The following is an 18,115-nucleotide window of genomic DNA, read 5'->3' as shown; positions in this document are numbered from 1 at the left end:
CAGGCTGGCCTACCGCACAGCCAGGGCCTCGGCCACCCACGATCCGAAATCGGCCAACCACCTACTCCAAACCGCACGGAACCTTGACACAAGACAAGGGCCATGGGTCAAACGGGATTCCTCAGTGACATAACTTGTGTCCCTTCCTGCTGAGTCCCAAGGGCCGCCTGCTTTGACGTCCTCCACTCTTGTAAGTTTAGAGTGTCGATAGTATGCATGTACGATTGTCTTGTAAGAACAGAAGAAGTTGGGCCGTACAGGGGAACACCGTCTAAGGATGTCTGTCTTGCCACCACACGAATCGATTTCCAGATGGGAAAAATGACACCGAGACGAGCCAGGGCACTGCCTGAACATCAGGTTGGACCATTGACACATTCGGCTCAGGGCTTCCATGCTCCCTGGGCTCTCTGCAGAGGCAAGGTTGTGGTGTGCCCCCTGAGCAGGAAAACCAGGTGCCAGACAGCACGGCCTTCTAGAGGCTGGTGGGCCTCCCACGCCCGCCCTCAGGCCTAACGGCCATCTGCCCTGGTTGCCAGGCACCTGTGTGTTTGGCTGGCCGAGGTCTGTTGGGTCCATTGGGGCCCGTGATCCGAAGCAGAGCTTTGGTGCCTGTGGCGCTGGGAAGGGCCTGCCTTCTGCCACCAAATGGATTTGGATGCCAGCCCCAAAGCCATCTGTGTCTTCCAATGGTTCCCACTGGTCGCATGGGGACCGTGAGGCTGGGGGCAGTGCCCCTGCCCTGGGATCCTGGAACCGGTGTTTGGTGAGGCAAGAGGGAGAGGACAGAAGGCCTGCCCCGGGAGACAACACACACAACCAAGTGTCTCCATGTGGGGTCCCGCAGAAGAAGGATAATCCCCGCCGCCTAACCACTTGGGGATTTCGGTGTTATGGACAACACATGCCATCTGGAAGGTCCCAGGTCATCGTTTTTCCATACCTGGGCCACAGGAGGTGCACAAAGGCTCAGCTGAATGTAAACGGCCTAGTACCTATGAGGGCTCGGGGTCATTCCTTGGCATCGCTCAGTAGGCTGAAGTTCCAGAATTGCTGTCACATGTTCCTTGGGTCATGGACACGGCTCTGATGTGGCATTGCACTCTTTCTAGAGTCTGTAGTCATGTTCTCATGCCAGCCTATGGAGGGCTGAGGGTGGTACTGTCCCCATTGGGCAGAGAGGGATACGGAGGCTCAGCCAGGTCGAAATGCATGATGTCTGTCACACATTATGGAACCGTGTGCTGGAGTTTCCCTTGGCACACCGGCCTGATGTTTGCAATCATCAGAATATTGCCATGGCCATTCAAGGCCACTGGAGCTGAGGGTTACCCTCAGCCACAGGCCTTCGTCTGCTGGGTGTCCTCTGACCAAGGCCACCTGGCATCCAAGCTCCATCAGGATATACACAAAACTCGACCTGCCAACGCGTCACCAGATGGCCTAAACAGCAACCATGCCTTCCCTTCAGTGCCGGGTCATTCCATTTCAAGGTAACAGTCGTTTTTACTTGAGGCTAACATGTCAAAACCGAAAAGCCATTTGGTCGACATGAGGACCCTTGGTGGGACAGGTAAATAGAACCTATCTTGGACCACTTCCCAGACCTGCTGACTCTAATCAAACATGTATTACCTTCAACAGGCCAAAATGACACCTCTGTGGAGGTAATGTGACCAAAAACGGGTACCAGACATCCTCATTGGTGTGAGGTAAGGCCTTTGTCTTCAAACTCCGTTTCTTGGACCTTTGACCACTTTGGCAATAGAAATTGCAAGAAGTCAAATCCATTGGCTCTTCGTTCATAAACCCCCTTCGGAAACATCAACCACATAAGTGGCACAGCAAGCCACTCCACACGTCGTTCGCACAACAGGCAACGGGGTGTTCTAAGTTCCAGTGGAAGCCATTGACATGCACATGGTCAGGAATTTCACCGTTACCTTCCTCCTACTTGACACCTCTCTTGCATCACCTACAGCGGCTCACCTTGGGATAATGCTTCGGCACGAGTCCATCCGTCTCTCTGCCCACCTCCTTCAGAAGCCACCGAGAAGATCCAGACCACCCGTGCAGATGGACACTTCCCTGTCCAGGAGCAATGGTGTTCCCTCTTCCTGCTGGAGGATTAGGCCTTTCTTGGGAGCATTATTCCATCGCATGGACCACAATGATTTCAAGAGCTAGAGGGGAGTGGGCCTTTCTCCTCTTTCGCTGCTGAGAGAAGAACGTCCACATAGTAGATCCCTGTGTTCAAGGTGATAGGATTTCCATGGATATCATTCCTCGGCTAAAATGACTGTCCTGATGGATGCCCTTGGCCACGATGCAATGATTCGTGACGTCCAACCCTACATAATAAGAGCAGGCCAGGTGTATGTGATTCCAAATAAAATTAGATGTGTTCCGGATGTTGGGGTCGCCACACATGGCATGCAACCCTTCCTATGGTGGTGGTCAATCTGAGCTTCACAGGCTGGCCTACCGCACAGCCAGGGCCTCGGCCACCCACGATCCGAAATCGGCCAACCACCTACTCCAAACCGCACGGAATCTTGACACAAGACAAGGGCCATGGATCTAACGGGATTCCTCAGCGACATAACTTGTGTCCCTTCCTGCTGAGTCCCAAGGGCCGCCTGCTTTGACGTCCTCCACTCTTGTAAGTTTAGAGTGTCGATAGTATGCATGTACGATTTTCTTGTAAGAACAGAAGAAGTTGGGCCGTACAGGGGAACACCGTCTAAGTATGTCTGTCTTGCCACCACACGAATCGATTTCCAGATGGGAAAAATGACACCGAGACGAGCCAGGGCACTGCCTGAACATCAGGTTGGACCATTGACACATTCGGCTCAGGCCTTCCATGCTCCCTGGGCTCTCTGCAGAGGCAAGGTTGTGGTGTGCCCCCTGAGCAGGAAAACCAGGTACCAGAGAGCACAGCCGACTAGAGGCTGGTGGGCCTCCCACGCCCGCCCTCAGGCCTAACGGCCATCTGCCCTGGTTGCCAGGCACCTGTGTGTTTGGGTGGCCGAGGTCTGTTGGGTCCATTGGGGCCCGTGATCCGAAGCAGAGCTTTGGTGCCTGTGGCGCTGGGAAGGGCCTGCCTTCTGCCACCAAATGGATTTGGCTGCCAGCCCCAAAGCCATCTGTGTCTTCCAATGGTTCCCACTGGTCGCATGGGGACCGTGAGGCTGGGGGCAGTGCCCCTGCCCTGGGATCCTGGAACCGGTGTTTGGTGAGGCAAGAGGGAGAGGACAGAAGGCCTGCCCCGGGAGACAACACACACAACCAAGTGTCTCCATGTGGGGTCCCGCAGAAGAAGGATAATCCCCGCCGCCTAACCACTTGGGGATTTCGGTGTTATGGACAACACATGCCATCTGGAAGGTCCCAGGTCATCGTTTTTCCATACCTGGGCCACAGGAGGTGCACAAAGGCTCAGCTGAATGTAAACGGCCCAGTACCTATGAGGGCTCGGGGTCATTCCTTGGCATCGCTCAGTAGGCTGAAGTTCCAGAATTGCTGTCACATGTTCCTTGGGTCATGGACACGGCTCTGATGTGGCATTGCACTCTTTCTAGAGTCTGTAGTCATGTTCTCATGCCAGCCTATGGAGGGCTGAGGGTGGTACTGTCCCCATTGGGCAGAGAGGGATACGGAGGCTCAGCCAGGTCGAAATGCATGATGTCTGTCACACATTATGGAACCGTGTGTTGGAGTTTCCCTTGGCACACCGGCCTGATGTTTGCAATCATCAGAATATTGCCATGGCCATTCAAGGCCACTGGAGCTGAGGGTTACCCTCAGCCACAGGCCTTCGTCTGCTGGGTGTCCTCTGACCAAGGCCACCTGGCCTCCAAGCTCCATCAGGATATACACAAAACTCGACCTGCCAACGCGTCACCAGATGGCCTAAACAGCAACCATGCCTTCCCTTCAGTGCCGGGTCATTCCATTTCAAGGTAACAGTCGTTTTTACTTGAGGCTAACATGTCAAAACCGAAAAGCCATTTGGTCGACATGAGGACCCTTGGTGGGACAGGTAAATAGAGCCTATCTTGGACCACTTCCCAGACCTGCTGACTCTAATCAAACATGTATTACCTTCAACAGGCCAAAATGACACCTCTGTGGATGTAATGTGACCAAAAACGGGTACCAGACATCCTCATTGGTTTGAGGTAAGGCCTTTGTCTTCAAACTCCGTTTCTTGGACCTTTGACCACTTTGGCAATAGAAATTGCAAGAAGTCAAATCCATTGGCTCTTCGTTCATAAACCCCCTTCGGAAACATCAACCACATAAGTGGCACAGCAAGCCACTCCACACGTCGTTCGCACAACAGGCAACGGGGTGTTCTAAGTTCCAGTGGAAGCCATTGACATGCACATGGTCAGGAATTTCACCGTTACCTTCCTCCTACTTGACACCTCTCTTGCATCACCTACAGCGGCTCACCTTGGGATAATGCTTCGGCACGAGTCCATCCGTCTCTCTGCCCACCTCCTTCAGAAGCCACCGAGAAGATCCAGACCACCCGTGCAGATGGACACTTCCCTGTCCAGGAGCAATGGTGTTCCCTCTTCCTGCTGGAGGATTAGGCCTTTCTTGGGAGCATTATTCCATCGCATGGACCACAATGATTTCAAGAGCTAGAGGGGAGTGGGCCTTTCTCCTCTTTCGCTGCTGAGAGAAGAACGTCCACATAGTAGATCCCTGTGTTCAAGGTGATAGGATTTCCATGGATATCATTCCTCGGCTAAAATGACTGTCCTGATGGATGCCCTTGGCCACGATGCAATGATTCGTGACGTCCAACCCTACATAATAAGAGCAGGCCAGGTGTACGTGATTCCAAATAAAATTAGATGTGTTCCGGATGTTGGGGTCGCCACACATGGCATGCAACCCTTCCTATGGTGGTGGTCAATCTGAGCTTCACAGGCTGGCCTACCGCACAGCCAGGGCCTCGGCCACCCACGATCCGAAATCGGCCAACCACCTACTCCAAACCGCACGGAACCTTGACACAAGACAAGGGCCATGAGTCAAACGGGATTCCTCAGCGACATAACTTGTGTCCCTTCCTGCTGAGTCCCAAGGGCCGCCTGCTTTGACGTCCTCCACTCTTGTAAGTTTAGAGTGTCGATAGTATGCATGTACGATTTTCTTGTAAGAACAGAAGAAGTTGGGCCGTACAGGGGAACACCGTCTAAGGATGTCTGTCTTGCCACCACACGAATCGATTTCCAGATGGGAAAAATGACACCGAGACGAGCCAGGGCACTGCCTGAACATCAGGTTGGACCATTGACACATTCGGCTCAGGGCTTCCATGCTCCCTGGGCTCTCTGCAGAGGCAAGGTTGTGGTGTGCCCCCTGAGCAGGAAAACCAGGTACCAGACAGCACGGCCTTCTAGAGGCTGGTGGGCCTCCCACGCCCGCCCTCAGGCCTAACGGCCATCTGCCCTGGTTGCCAGGCACCTGTGTGTTTGGCTGGCCGAGGTCTGTTGGGTCCATTGGGGCCCGTGATCCGAAGCAGAGCTTTGGTGCCTGTGGCGCTGGGAAGGGCCTGCCTTCTGCCACCAAATGGATTTGGCTGCCAGCCCCAAAGCCATCTGTGTCTTCCAATGGTTCCCACTGGTCGCATGGGGACCGTGAGGCTGGGGGCAGTGCCCCTGCCCTGGGATCCTGGAACCGGTGTTTGGTGAGGCAAGAGGGAGAGGACAGAAGGCCTGCCCCGGGAGACAACACACACAACCAAGTGTCTCCATGTGGGGTCCCGCAGAAGAAGGATAATCCCCGCCGCCTAACCACTTGGGGATTTCGGTGTTATGGACAACACATGCCATCTGGAAGGTCCCAGGTCATCGTTTTTCCATACCTGGGCCACAGGAGGTGCACAAAGGCTCAGCTGAATGTAAACGGCCTAGTACCTATGAGGGCTCGGGGTCATTCCTTGGCATCGCTCAGTAGGCTGAAGTTCCAGAATTGCTGTCACATGTTCCTTGGGTCATGGACACGGCTCTGATGTGGCATTGCACTCTTTCTAGAGTCTGTAGTCATGTTCTCATGCCAGCCTATGGAGGGCTGAGGGTGGTACTGTCCCCATTGGGCAGAGAGGGATACGGAGGCTCAGCCAGGTCGAAATGCATGATGTCTGTCACACATTATGGAACCGTGTGTTGGAGTTTCCCTTGGCACACCGGCCTGATGTTTGCAATCATCAGAATATTGCCATGGCCATTCAAGGCCACTGGAGCTGAGGGTTACCCTCAGCCACAGGCCTTCGTCTGCTGGGTGTCCTCTGACCAAGGCCACCTGGCCTCCAAGCTCCATCAGGATATACACAAAACTCGACCTGCCAACGCGTCACCAGATGGCCTAAACAGCAACCATGCCTTCCCTTCAGTGCCGGGTCATTCCATTTCAAGGTAACAGTCGTTTTTACTTGAGGCTAACATGTCAAAACCGAAAAGCCATTTGGTCGACATGAGGACCCTTGGTGGGACAGGTAAATAGAGCCTATCTTGGACCACTTCCCAGACCTGCTTACTCTAATCAAACATGTATTACCTTCAACAGGCCAAAATGACACCTCTGGGGAGGAAATGTGACCAAAAACGGGTACCAGACATCCTCATTGGTTTGAGGTAAGGCCTTTGTCTTCAAACTCCGTTTCTTGGACCTTTGACCACTTTGGCAATAGAAATTGCAAGAAGTCAAATCCATTGGCTCTTCGTTCATAAACCCCCTTCGGAAACATCACCCACATAAGTGGCACAGCAAGCCACTCCACACGTCGTTCGCACAACAGGCAACAGGGTGTTCTAAGTTCCAGTGGAAGCCATTGACATGCACATGGTCAGGAATTTCACCGTTACCTTCCTCCTACTTGACACCTCTCTTGCATCACCTACAGCGGCTCACCTTGGGATAATGCTTCGGCACGAGTCCATCCGTCTCTCTGCCCACCTCCTTCAGAAGCCACCGAGAAGATCCAGACCACCCGTGCAGATGGACACTTCCCTGTCCAGGAGCAATGGTGTTCCCTCTTCCTGCTGGAGGATTAGGCCTTTCTTGGGAGCATTATTCCATCGCATGGACCACAATGATTTCAAGAGCTAGAGGGGAGTGGGCCTTTCTCCTCTTTCGCTGCTGAGAGAAGAACGTCCACATAGTAGATCCCTGTGTTCAAGGTGATAGGATTTCCATGGATATCATTCCTCGGCTAAAATGACGGTCCTGATGGATGCCCTTGGCCACGATGCAATGATTCGTGACGTCCAACCCTACATAATAAGAGCAGGCCAGGTGTACGTGATTCCAAATAAAATTAGATGTGTTCCGGATGTTGGGGTCGCCACACATGGCATGCAACCCTTCCTATGGTGGTGGTCAATCTGAGCTTCACAGGCTGGCCTACCGCACAGCCAGGGCCTCGGCCACCCACGATCCGAAATCGGCCAACCACCTACTCCAAACCGCACGGAACCTTGACACAAGACAAGGGCCATGGGTCAAACGGGATTCCTCAGCCACATAACTTGTGTCCCTTCCTGCTGAGTCCCAAGGGCCGCCTGCTTTGACGTCCTCCACTCTTGTAAGTTTAGAGTGCCGATAGTATGCATGTACGATTTTCTTGTAAGAACAGAAGAAGTTGGGCCGTACAGGGGAACACCGTCTAAGGATGTCTGTCTTGCCACCACACGAATCGATTTCCAGATGGGAAAAATGACACCGAGACGAGCCAGGGCACTGCCTGAACATCAGGTTGGACCATTGACACATTCGGCTCAGGGCTTCCATGCTCCCTGGGCTCTCTGCAGAGGCAAGGTTGTGGTGTGCCCCCTGAGCAGGAAAACCAGGTACCAGACAGCACGGCCTTCTAGAGGCTGGTGGGCCTCCCACGCCCGCCCTCAGGCCTAACGGCCATCTGCCCTGGTTGCCAGGCACCTGTGTGTTTGGGTGGCCGAGGTCTGTTGGGTCCATTGGGGCCCGTGATCCGAAGCAGAGCTTTGGTGCCTGTGGCACTGGGAAGGGCCTGCCTTCTGCCACCAAATGGATTTGGCTGCCAGCCCCAAAGCCATCTGTGTCTTCCAATGGTTCCCACTGGTCGCATGGGGACCGTGAGGCTGGGGGCAGTGCCCCTGCCCTGGGATCCTGGAACCGGTGTTTGGTGAGGCAAGAGGGAGAGGACAGAAGGCCTGCCCCGGGAGACAACACACACAACCAAGTGTCTCCATGTGGGGTCCCGCAGAAGAAGGATAATCCCCGCCGCCTAACCACTTGGGGATTTCGGTGTTATGGACAACACATGCCATCTGGAAGGTCCCAGGTCATCGTTTTTCCATACCTGGGCCACAGGAGGTGCACAAAGGCTCAGCTGAATGTAAACGGCCCAGTACCTATGAGGGCTCGGGGTCATTCCTTGGCATCGCTCAGTAGGCTGAAGTTCCAGAATTGCTGTCACATGTTCCTTGGGTCATGGACACGGCTCTGATGTGGCATTGCACTCTTTCTAGAGTCTGTAGTCATGTTCTCATGCCAGCCTATGGAGGGCTGAGGGTGGTACTGTCCCCATTGGGCAGAGAGGGATACGGAGGCTCAGCCAGGTCGAAATGCATGATGTCTGTCACACATTATGGAACCGTGTGCTGGAGTTTCCCTTGGCACACCGGCCTGATGTTTGCAATCATCAGAATATTGCCATGGCCATTCAAGGCCACTGGAGCTGAGGGTTACCCTCAGCCACAGGCCTTCGTCTGCTGGGTGTCCTCTGACCAAGGCCACCTGGCATCCAAGCTCCATCAGGATATACACAAAACTCGACCTGCCAACGCGTCACCAGATGGCCTAAACAGCAACCATGCCTTCCCTTCAGTGCCGGGTCATTCCATTTCAAGGTAACAGTCGTTTGTACTTGAGGCTAACATGTCAAAACCGAAAAGCCATTTGGTCGACATGAGGACCCTTGGTGGGACAGGTAAATAGAGCCTATCTTGGACCACTTCCCAGACCTGCTTACTCTAATCAAACATGTATTACCTTCAACAGGCCAAAATGACACCTCTGGGGAGGAAATGTGACCAAAAACGGGTACCAGACATCCTCATTGGTTTGAGGTAAGGCCTTTGTCTTCAAACTCCGTTTCTTGGACCTTTGACCACTTTGGCAATAGAAATTGCAAGAAGTCAAAGCCATTGGCTCTTCGTTCATAAACCCCCTTCGGAAACATCAACCACATAAGTGGCACAGCAAGCCACTCCACACGTCGTTCGCACAACAGGCAACGGGGTGTTCTAAGTTCCAGTGGAAGCCATTGACATGCACATGGTCAGGAATTTCACCGTTACCTTCCTCCTACTTGACACCTCTCTTGCATCACCTACAGCGGCTCACCTTGGGATAATGCTTCGGCACGAGTCCATCCGTCTCTCTGCCCACATCCTTCAGAAGCCACCAAGAAGATCCAGACCACCCGTGCAGATGGACACTTCCCTGTCCAGGAGCAATGGTGTTCCCTCTTCCTGCTGGAGGATTAGGCCTTTCTTGGGAGCATTATTCCATCGCATGGACCACAATGATTTCAAGAGCTAGAGGGGAGTGGGCCTTTCTCCTCTTTCGCTGCTGAGAGAAGAACGTCCACATAGTAGATCCCTGTGTTCAAGGTGATAGGATTTCCATGGATATCATTCCTCGGCTAAAATGACGGTCCTGATGGATGCCCTTGGCCACGATGCAATGATTCGTGACGTCCAACCCTACATAATAAGAGCAGGCCAGGTGTACGTGATTCCAAATAAAATTAGATGTGTTCCGGATGTTGGGGTCGCCACACATGGCATGCAACCCTTCCTATGGTGGTGGTCAATCTGAGCTTCACAGGCTGGCCTACCGCACAGCCAGGGCCTCGGCCACCCACGATCCGAAATCGGCCAACCACCTACTCCAAACCGCACGGAACCTTGACACAAGACAAGGGCCATGGGTCAACCGGGATTCCTCAGCGACATAACTTGTGTCCCTTCCTGCTGAGTCCCAAGGGCCGCCTGCTTTGACGTCCTCCACTCTTGTAAGTTTAGAGTGCCGATAGTATGCATGTACGATTTTCTTGTAAGAACAGAAGAAGTTGGGCCGTACAGGGGAACACCGTCTAAGGATGTCTGTCTTGCCACCACACGAATCGATTTCCAGATGGGAAAAATGACACCGAGACGAGCCAGGGCACTGCCTGAACATCAGGTTGGACCATTGACACATTCGGCTCAGGCCTTCCATGCTCCCTGGGCTCTCTGCAGAGGCAAGGTTGTGGTGTGCCCCCTGAGCAGGAAAACCAGGTACCAGACAGCACGGCCGTCTAGAGGCTGGTGGGCCTCCCACGCCCGCCCTCAGGCCTAACGGCCATCTGCCCTGGTTGCCAGGCACCTGTGTGTTTGGGTGGCCAAGGTCTGTTGGGTCCATTGGGGCCCGTGATCCGAAGCAGAGCTTTGGTGCCTGTGGCGCTGGGAAGGGCCTGCCTTCTGCCACCAAATGGATTTGGCTGCCAGCCCCAAAGCCATCTGTGTCTTCCAATGGTTCCCACTGGTCGCATGGGGACCGTGAGGCTGGGGGCAGTGCCCCTGCCCTGGGATCCTGGAACCGGTGTTTGGTGAGGCAAGAGGGAGAGGACAGAAGGCCTGCCCCGGGAGACAACACACACAACCAAGTGTCTCCATGTGGGGTCCCGCAGAAGAAGGATAATCCCCGCCGCCTAACCACTTGGGGATTTCGGTGTTATGGACAACACATGCCATCTGGAAGGTCCCAGGTCATCGTTTTTCCATACCTGGGCCACAGGAGGTGCACAAAGGCTCAGCTGAATGTAAACGGCCCAGTACCTATGAGGGCTCGGGGTCATTCCTTGGCATCGCTCAGTAGGCTGAAGTTCCAGAATTGCTGTCACATGTTCCTTGGGTCATGGACACGGCTCTGATGTGGCATTGCACTCTTTCTAGAGTCTGTAGTCATGTTCTCATGCCAGCCTATGGAGGGCTGAGGGTGGTACTGTCCCCATTGGGCAGAGAGGGATACGGAGGCTCAGCCAGGTCGAAATGCATGATGTCTGTCACACATTATGGAACCGTGTGCTGGAGTTTCCCTTGGCACACCGGCCTGATGTTTGCAATCATCAGAATATTGCCATGGCCATTCAAGGCCACTGGAGCTGAGGGTTACCCTCAGCCACAGGCCTTCGTCTGCTGGGTGTCCTCTGACCAAGGCCACCTGGCATCCAAGCTCCATCAGGATATACACAAAACTCGACCTGCCAACGCGTCACCAGATGGCCTAAACAGCAACCATGCCTTCCCTTCAGTGCCGGGTCATTCCATTTCAAGGTAACAGTCGTTTGTACTTGAGGCTAACATGTCAAAACCGAAAAGCCATTTGGTCGACATGAGGACCCTTGGTGGGACAGGTAAATAGAGCCTATCTTGGACCACTTCCCAGACCTGCTTACTCTAATCAAACATGTATTACCTTCAACAGGCCAAAATGACACCTCTGGGGAGGAAATGTGACCAAAAACGGGTACCAGACATCCTCATTGGTTTGAGGTAAGGCCTTTGTCTTCAAACTCCGTTTCTTGGACCTTTGACCACTTTGGCAATAGAAATTGCAAGAAGTCAAAGCCATTGGCTCTTCGTTCATAAACCCCCTTCGGAAACATCAACCACATAAGTGGCACAGCAAGCCACTCCACACGTCGTTCGCACAACAGGCAACAGGGTGTTCTAAGTTCCAGTGGAAGCCATTGACATGCACATGGTCAGGAATTTCACCGTTACCTTCCTCCTACTTGACACCTCTCTTGCATCACCTACAGCGGCTCACCTTGGGATAATGCTTCGGCACGAGTCCATCCGTCTCTCTGCCCACCTCCTTCAGAAGCCACCGAGAAGATCCAGACCACCCGTGCAGATGGACACTTCCCTGTCCAGGAGCAATGGTGTTCCCTCTTCCTGCTGGAGGATTAGGCCTTTCTTGGGAGCATTATTCCATCGCATGGACCACAATCATTTCAAGAGCTAGAGGGGAGTGGGCCTTTCTCCTCTTTCGCTGCTGAGAGAAGAACGTCCACATAGTAGATCCCTGTGTTCAAGGTGATAGGATTTCCATGGATATCATTCCTCGGCTAAAATGACGGTCCTGATGGATGCCCTTGGCCACGATGCAATGATTCGTGACGTCCAACCCTACATAATAAGAGCAGGCCAGGTGTACGTGATTCCAAATAAAATGAGATGTGTTCCGGATGTTGGGGTCGCCACACATGGCATGCAACCCTTCCTATGGTGGTGGTCAATCTGAGCTTCACAGGCTGGCCTACCGCACAGCCAGGGCCTCGGCCACCCACGATCCGAAATCGGCCAACCACCTACTCCAAACCGCACGGAACCTTGACACAAGACAAGGGCCATGGGTCAACCGGGATTCCTCAGCGACATAACTTGTGTCCCTTCCTGCTGAGTCCCAAGGGCCGCCTGCTTTGACGTCCTCCACTCTTGTAAGTTTAGAGTGCCGATAGTATGCATGTACGATTTTCTTGTAAGAACAGAAGAAGTTGGGCCGTACAGGGGAACACCGTCTAAGGATGTCTGTCTTGCCACCACACGAATCGATTTCCAGATGGGAAAAATGACACCGAGACGAGCCAGGGCACTGCCTGAACATCAGGTTGGACCATTGACACATTCGGCTCAGGGCTTCCATGCTCCCTGGGCTCTCTGCAGAGGCAAGGTTGTGGTGTGCCCCCTGAGCAGGAAAACCAGGTACCAGACAGCACGGCCGTCTAGAGGCTGGTGGGCCTCCCACGCCCGCCCTCAGGCCTAACGGCCATCTGCCCTGGTTGCCAGGCACCTGTGTGTTTGGGTGGCCAAGGTCTGTTGGGTCCATTGGGGCCCGTGATCCGAAGCAGAGCTTTGGTGCCTGTGGCGCTGGGAAGGGCCTGCCTTCTGCCACCAAATGGATTTGGCTGCCAGCCCCAAAGCCATCTGTGTCTTCCAATGGTTCCCACTGGTCGCATGGGGACCGTGAGGCTGGGGGCAGTGCCCCTGCCCTGGGATCCTGGAACCGGTGTTTGGTGAGGCAAGAGGGAGAGGACAGAAGGCCTGCCCCGGGAGACAACACACACAACCAAGTGTCTCCATGTGGGGTCCCGCAGAAGAAGGATAATCCCCGCCGCCTAACCACTTGGGGATTTCGGTGTTATGGACAACACATGCCATCTGGAAGGTCCCAGGTCATCGTTTTTCCATACCTGGGCCACAGGAGGTGCACAAAGGCTCAGCTGAATGTAAACGGCCCAGTACCTATGAGGGCTCGGGGTCATTCCTTGGCATCGCTCAGTAGGCTGAAGTTCCAGAATTGCTGTCACATGTTCCTTGGGTCATGGACACGGCTCTGATGTGGCATTGCACTCTTTCTAGAGTCTGTAGTCATGTTCTCATGCCAGCCTATGGAGGGCTGATGGTGCTACTGTCCCCATTGGGCAGAGAGGGATACGGAGGCTCAGCCAGGTCGAAATGCATGATGTCTGTCACACATTATGGAACCGTGTGCTGGAGTTTCCCTTGGCACACCGGCCTGATGTTTGCAATCATCAGAATATTGCCATGGCCATTCAAGGCCACTGGAGCTGAGGGTTACCCTCAGCCACAGGCCTTCGTCTGCTGGGTGTCCTCTGACCAAGGCCACCTGGCATCCAAGCTCCATCAGGATATACACAAAACTCGACCTGCCAACGCGTCACCAGATGGCCTAAACAGCAACCATGCCTTCCCTTCAGTGCCGGGTCATTCCATTTCAAGGTAACAGTCGTTTGTACTTGAGGCTAACATGTCAAAACCGAAAAGCCATTTGGTCGACATGAGGACCCTTGGTGGGACAGGTAAATAGAGCCTATCTTGGACCACTTCCCAGACCTGCTTACTCTAATCAAACATGTATTACCTTCAACAGGCCAAAATGACACCTCTGGGGAGGAAATGTGACCAAAAACGGGTACCAGACATCCTCATTGGTTTGAGGTAAGGCCTTTGTCTTCAAACTCCGTTTCTTGGACCTTTGACCACTTTGGCAATAAAAATTCCAAGAAGTCAAATCCATTGGCTCTTCGTTCATAAACCCCCTTCGGAAACATCACCCACATAAGTGGCACAGCAAGCCACTCCACACGTCGTTCGCACAACAGGCAACAGGGTGTTCTAAGTTCCAGTGGAAGCCATTGACATGCACATGGTCAGGAATTTCACCGTTACCTTCCTCCTACTTGACACCTCTCTTGCATCACCTACAGCGGCTCACCTTGGGATAATGCTTCGGCACGAGTCCATCCGTCTCTCTGCCCACCTCCTTCAGAAGCCACCGAGAAGATCCAGACCACCCGTGCAGATGGACACTTCCCTGTCCAGGAGCAATGGTGTTCCCTCTTCCTGCTGGAGGATTAGGCCTTTCTTGGGAGCATTATTCCATCGCATGGACCACAATGATTTCAAGAGCTAGAGGGGAGTGGGCCTTTCTCCTCTTTCGCTGCTGAGAGAAGAAAGTCCACATAGTAGATCCCTGTGTTCAAGGTGATAGGATTTCCATGGATGTCATTCCTCGGCTAAAATGACTGTCCTGATGGATGCCCTTGGCCACGATGCAATGATTCGTGACGTCCAACCCTACATAATAAGAGCAGGCCAGGTGTACGTGATTCCAAATAAAATGAGATGTGTTCCGGATGTTGGGGTCGCCACACATGGCATGCAACCCTTCCTATGGTGGTGGTCAATCTGAGCTTCACAGGCTGGCCTACCGCACAGCCAGGGCCTCGGCCACCCACGATCCGAAATCGGCCAACCACCTACTCCAAACCGCACGGAACCTTGACACAAGACAAGGGCCATGGGTCAACCGGGATTCCTCAGCGACATAACTTGTGTCCCTTCCTGCTGAGTCCCAAGGGCCGCCTGCTTTGACGTCCTCCACTCTTGTAAGTTTAGAGTGCCGATAGTATGCATGTACGATTTTCTTGTAAGAACAGAAGAAGTTGGGCCGTACAGGGGAACACCGTCTAAGGATGTCTGTCTTGCCACCACACGAATCGATTTCCAGATGGGAAAAATGACACCGAGACGAGCCAGGGCACTGCCTGAACATCAGGTTGGACCATTGACACATTCGGCTCAGGGCTTCCATGCTCCCTGGGCTCTCTGCAGAGGCAAGGTTGTGGTGTGCCCCCTGAGCAGGAAAACCAGGTACCAGACAGCACGGCCGTCTAGAGGCTGGTGGGCCTCCCACGCCCGCCCTCAGGCCTAACGGCCATCTGCCCTGGTTGCCAGGCACCTGTGTGTTTGGGTGGCCAAGGTCTGTTGGGTCCATTGGGGCCCGTGATCCGAAGCAGAGCTTTGGTGCCTGTGGCGCTGGGAAGGGCCTGCCTTCTGCCACCAAATGGATTTGGCTGCCAGCCCCAAAGCCATCTGTGTCTTCCAATGGTTCCCACTGGTCGCATGGGGACCGTGAGGCTGGGGGCAGTGCCCCTGCCCTGGGATCCTGGAACCGGTGTTTGGTGAGGCAAGAGGGAGAGGACAGAAGGCCTGCCCCGGGAGACAACACACACAACCAAGTGTCTCCATGTGGGGTCCCGCAGAAGAAGGATAATCCCCGCCGCCTAACCACTTGGGGATTTCGGTGTTATGGACAACACATGCCATCTGGAAGGTCCCAGGTCATCGTTTTTCCATACCTGGGCCACAGGAGGTGCACAAAGGCTCAGCTGAATGTAAACGGCCTAGTACCTATGAGGGCTCGGGGTCATTCCTTGGCATCGCTCAGTAGGCTGAAGTTCCAGAATTGCTGTCACATGTTCCTTGGGTCATGGACACGGCTCTGATGTGGCATTGCACTCTTTCTAGAGTCTGTAGTCATGTTCTCATGCCAGTCTATGGAGGGCTGAGGGTGGTACTGTCCCCATTGGGCAGAGAGGGATACGGAGGCTCAGCCAGGTCGAAATGCATGATGTCTGTCACACATTATGGAACCGTGTGCTGGAGTTTCCCTTGGCACACCGGCCTGATGTTTGCAATCATCAGAATATTGCCATGGCCATTCAAGGCCACTGGAGCTGAGGGTTACCCTCAGCCACAGGCCTTCGTCTGCTGGGTGTCCTCTGACCAAGGCCACCTGGCATCCAAGCTCCATCAGGATATACATAAAACTCGACCTGCCAACGCGTCACCAGATGGCCTAAACAGCAACCATGCCTTCCCTTCAGTGCCGGGTCATTCCATTTCAAGGTAACAGTCGTTTGTACTTGAGGCTAACATGTCAAAACCGAAAAGCCATTTGGTCGACATGAGGACCCTTGGTGGGACAGGTAAATAGAGCCTATCTTGGACCACTTCCCAGACCTGCTTACTCTAATCAAACATGTATTACCTTCAACAGGCCAAAATGACACCTCTGGGGAGGAAATGTGACCAAAAACGGGTACCAGACATCCTCATTGGTTTGAGGTAAGGCCTTTGTCTTCAAACTCCGTTTCTTGGACCTTTGACCACTTTGGCAATAGAAATTGCAAGAAGTCAAAGCCATTGGCTCTTTGTTCATAAACCCCCTTCGGAAACATCAACCACATAAGTGGCACAGCAAGCCACTCCACACGTCGTTCGCACAACAGGCAACAGGGTGTTCTAAGTTCCAGTGGAAGCCATTGACATGCACATGGTCAGGAATTTCACCGTTACCTTCCTCCTACTTGACACCTCTCTTGCATCACCTACAGCGGCTCACCTTGGGATAATGCTTCGGCACGAGTCCATCCGTCTCTCTGCCCACCTCCTTCAGAAGCCACCGAGAAGATCCAGACCACCCGTGCAGATGGACACTTCCCTGTCCAGGAGCAATGGTGTTCCCTCTTCCTGCTGGAGGATTAGGCCTTTCTTGGGAGCATTATTCCATCGCATGGACCACAATCATTTCAAGAGCTAGAGGGGAGTGGGCCTTTCTCCTCTTTCGCTGCTGAGAGAAGAACGTCCACATAGTAGATCCCTGTGTTCAAGGTGATAGGATTTCCATGGATATCATTCCTCGGCTAAAATGACGGTCCTGATGGATGCCCTTGGCCACGATGCAATGATTCGTGACGTCCAACCCTACATAATAAGAGCAGGCCAGGTGTACGTGATTCCAAATATAATTAGATGTGTTCCGGATGTTGGGGTCGCCACACATGGCATGCAACCCTTCCTATGGTGGTGGTCAATCTGAGCTTCACAGGCTGGCCTACCGCACAGCCAGGGCCTCGGCCACCCACGATCCGAAATCGGCCAACCACCTACTCCAAACCGCACGGAACCTTGACACAAGACAAGGGCCATGGGTCAAACGGGATTCCTCAGCGACATAACTTGTGTCCCTTCCTGCTGAGTCCCAAGGGCCGCCTGCTTTGACGTCCTCCACTCTTGTAAGTTTAGAGTGTCGATAGTATGCATGTACGATTTTCTTGTAAGAACAGAAGAAGTTGGGCCGTACAGGGGAACACCGTCTAAGGATGTCTGTCTTGCCACCACACGAATCGATTTCCAGATGGGAAAAATGACACCGAGACGAGCCAGGGCACTGCCTGAACATCAGGTTGGACCATTGACACATTCGGCTCAGGGCTTCCATGCTCCCTGGGCTCTCTGCAGAGGCAAGGTTGTGGTGTGCCCCCTGAGCAGGAAAACCAGGTACCAGACTGCACGGCCTTCTAGAGGCTGGTGGGCCTCCCACGCCCGCCCTCAGGCCTAACGGCCATCTGCCCTGGTTGCCAGGCACCTGTGTGTTTGGGTGGCCGAGGTCTGTTGGGTCCATTGGGGTCCGTGATCCGAAGCAGAGCTTTGGTGCCTGTGGCGCTGGGAAGGGCCTGCCTTCTGCCACCAAATGGATTTGGCTGCCAGCCCCAAAGCCATCTGTGTCTTCCAATGGTTCCCACTGGTCGCATGGGGACCGTGAGGCTGGGGGCAGTGCCCCTGCCCTGGGATCCTGGAACCGGTGTTTGGTGAGGCAAGAGGGAGAGGACAGAAGGCCTGCCCCGGGAGACAAC

Source organism: Sus scrofa, chromosome Y, assembly GCF_054392235.1.
Source record: "Sus scrofa isolate SSC_HxYL_T2T_F1_AM1 chromosome Y, Sscrofa_HxYL_maternal_Yorkshire_Landrace_v2.0, whole genome shotgun sequence".
In the NCBI taxonomy this organism is placed as follows: domain Eukaryota; kingdom Metazoa; phylum Chordata; class Mammalia; order Artiodactyla; family Suidae; genus Sus; species Sus scrofa.
The sequence above is the reverse complement of the archived record's forward strand: the minus strand, read 5'-3'. Positions refer to the sequence as shown.